At 40.2% G+C, this 3,714-nt stretch overlaps 1 pseudogene; it reads left to right on the plus strand.

Annotated features, from left to right (window-relative positions):
- The first annotated feature begins 2,650 nt into the window (after positions 1-2,650).
- Positions 2,651-2,902, plus strand: LOC105870334 (ATP synthase F(0) complex subunit f, mitochondrial pseudogene; annotated as a pseudogene).
- Positions 2,903-3,714: the final 812 nt, after the last annotated feature.

Here is a 3,714-nt window from a genome sequence, read left to right on the forward strand (position 1 = left end):
TGCTTGCTGGATGTCATCCAAGTGTTTACATGTTAGCAAATAAGATCTTCTAGATTCCAAAGCCCACATTTGAAATAATTTAGTCCTAATCATTCTGCAATTTCAATTCACCAATCATAATTCAAAAGAAATGGGTCATTGGTAGGCTTTGAAAATATTAAAAAGTAAATATAGTCTTCTAATATTCTTCAATAAAGTGGGAAGACTAAAAAACATATAATGTATAATTTAAATTGAGGTGTTGAGGTTGAAGGGGGAGACAATGTTGGTGGTTAAAGTGGTTTCATTTTTGGTTTTTAAGAATGTTTTTGCTTGTTTTGATAAAAGCTATAATCTATCTGCTTTATAGACAAGGATTTAATACTAACAAACCACTAGAACAAATGTGCTCATTCAACTTCTATTTTACTTCCATCTGCTCTGTCTAAAAGCATTGCTGCCACACTGGGCAAGGTGAAACTAACATTGTTAAAAGGGAATTGAGGCCACAGACAGATAAGGAGATTGTAAATGAGTTTCAAACTGGACAGAAAAACAAGTACAGGGGACTCAGGAAGAATTGCTATTGGTGATCTTTGAGGAATCAAAGAGAAAGAAAGTGTAATTATAATCCCCATTCTCACAAAATAAAAGGAGAAAGTGGATTCTACAAGATCCAAGTCGTTGAAATATCCAGTGAGAAATAGAAGGCTTAATGCAGTCTACCAATGGGGCTAATGAATGTGTGGCTGGCTGGGAAGTGACAGAGGAAATCGAACCAGTTCCTCTTCCTCCAGTTAACATCACCTTCACGCTTCACAAAGGTAAAGAGGAAGAAGAATGGACGTTCACTCGCTATTTGAAAAAAGATCAGGGATTTGTAGCAAAGATCCAAAAAATGGTCTGGGTTAAGCACCTGGAACTCTCTGGGAGGTAGTAGTCTATGAAGTCATGCTGAGCACAGGGGAAGAGGAAAGATATAGCCTATGCTCAGAAGAGAATAAAGAAAGTGAGGGGTCCAAGTCCCAGCTCCTAAAGAAGAGGGGGCTTCCTCCATCCCTCTCCTGAGTCCTAGGTCCAGGGTGCAGAGACTTGACAGGAAGGCAGCTAACAGCAGTTGGGATAGCATCGCTAGAGGAGGAGCAGTTGGCCAATGCCATGTGGATTCCCTTGAAGCATCAGCAAGGTGATGTTAGGCCTCCAGACACATAGGCAATGACCAGGCTCCATTACGATGGGCTGAATGTGGAATAAAATAACAACTACCTAATACTGAGCATCTAGTATGTCCCAGGTATTGTGTCCAGTGCTCATAGTGATCCTGTTGTACAAGTTTCATTTTTCTCTCATTTTATAAGTAAGGAAACTGATCCTTAGAAAGTCAACCAACTGGGTCGAACATAACACAGCTGGTAAATGCCCATGAGGATCTGAACCTTAGTCTACATGGCTCTCAAAGTGAATACTCTCTCCTCTGCACAAGAAGAAAGAGAGATTTTGATGCACTGGACATATTTTCCTCCACCTTTGAGCCAGATTAGGTCATGAGGTGGGGCCCTCATGATGGGATTAATGACCTTATGAAAAGAAAAGGAGACACAAGGTCTCACTCTGAGTTCATGCACCAAGAAAGGCCATCTGAGGACAGAAGCAGAACGATGGTCCTCATCAGAACCCAACCATGCTGACGTCCTGATTTCAGATTTCCAGCCTCCAGACCCGTGAGTAATACATTTCTGTTGTTTAAGCCACCCAGTCTATGATACTTTTTTTTTTATAGTATCCCAAACTGACTAAGACAATGACCTAACTAAAAATTGTTAGAATACTGATTCATCAAATTGTTAAATGGCTTGGAACTCAGAGGCAGATGCTTGGGATGAGTGAATCACAATTCAAAGAGTTCTTGTCAGAGGAAATTTAAGCTAATACCTGTAAAGTTCTAAACTTGGGTCCAAAGAATAAAATGTATAAGTAAAATAGTGATATGATAAAAAGACTTAATAGCTTTTGATTAACTTTTAGTCCATATAAGACAGCTCTGAGACGTAACTACCAACAAATTAGCAAATTCTTAAACTCTAATAATAGAATTTATAAAATCTAGAAAAAAAGGTGACATTACCAATTCTTTCTTCACCAACCAGATATATCTGAGACATTGTGTCTCACCCTGAGTGCCACAGGGTAGGAGTAACACTCACATATGAAAGATGTCCATGTTGCAGTTCATTCATTCATTCATTCAGGAAACATTTATGGAGCACCTTTTTTGTCTTGATCAGGATTAGAACAAATTAGAAAAATTTTTTTGTAAGAGTGCAATGAATAGGACAGGATGGTTGCTCCCTAACTTACTGTAATACTTTCTTTAGAACCAGTAGAAATTACCTTTATAAGTAGGATTATCTTTTAGAAATACATGCTGAATTTTTAAATAAGATGATATGATGTCTGGGATTTGCTTCAAAATAATATGGGGAAATGGGGGGTGGGGTTATAGATAGAATAAGATTAGTCATGAGCTGAATTCATATATTGTTTGAAATTTTTCTCAAACAATAAATGCTCACTATCTTTATGGAATATATAATCCAAAGAGAGAAAAATTAAAACAAAGACATAATACAACAATGAAGAATATTAAGACAGCAGACATCAGGGCTTCAAGATGGCATCAGTGGTACTGGTGAAGGAGAAGAAACTCATGGATGTTAAACTAGGGGAGCTGCCAAGCTGGATTTTGATGTGGGATTTCACCCCTAAAGGCATTGTTGGAGCCTTTCAAAGAAGTTACTACCGGTATTACAACAAGCACATCAATGTGAAGAAGAGGAGCTTCACTGGGATTTCTATGATACTGGGAGCTTATGTGCTTTTCAACCACTGCCTTTCTTACAAGGAGCTCAAGCATGAGTGGTGACACAAGTACCACTGAAGAGGGGACCATGTGGGGGGCGTACTCTGCACTCGTGACCTTGACCTTCTTGGCCCTGCACCCTCTGTGAGGAACTCCATCATTGCTGAATACTTTCACATCCTAGTGACAATTGACCTCCAAATAAAAGATGACTGATATGTGTAAAAAAAAAAAAAAAAAAAAAGGCCGGGTGTGGTGGCTCACGCCTGTAATCCTAGCACTCTGGGAGGCCGAGGCGGGTGGATTTGCTCGAGGTCAGGAGATCGAAACCAGCCTGGGCAAGAGCAAGACCCCCGTCTCTACTATAAACAGAAAGAAATTAATTGGCTAACTAATATATATAGAAAAAATTAGCCAGGCATGGTGGCGTGTGCCTGTAGTCCCAGCTACTGGGGAGGCTGAGGCAGAAGGATTGCTCGAGCCCAGGAGTTTGAGGTTGCTGTGAGCTAGGCTGATGCCATGGCACTCACTCTAGCCTGGGCAACAAAGCAAGACTCTTGTCTCAAAAAAAAAGAAGTAAACAATACATGTTGCTCTGAAATTCATAACAGGGAAATCCAACCTAGTCTAGGGATGGTCGGGGAATACTCCCCCAAGAAGGTGGCATGTAGCAGGGTCTGTGGACACGTGACATTAGCCAAATGGATGGGAAGTGAAGTGGAAGGAAAAGAGTGTTTCAGCTATGGGGAGCATATATATGTCTACAGACCCAGAGGCAAAAGAATGTCCTGTTCAGGAATCGAAAGAAACCTGCCATGATTGAGGTCAGAAAAGATATGAAAACAGAAATAAGATGCAAGGCTGAGAAGTTGACA

This window comes from Microcebus murinus, chromosome 14, assembly GCF_040939455.1.
Source record: "Microcebus murinus isolate Inina chromosome 14, M.murinus_Inina_mat1.0, whole genome shotgun sequence".
Lineage (NCBI taxonomy): Eukaryota > Metazoa > Chordata > Mammalia > Primates > Cheirogaleidae > Microcebus > Microcebus murinus.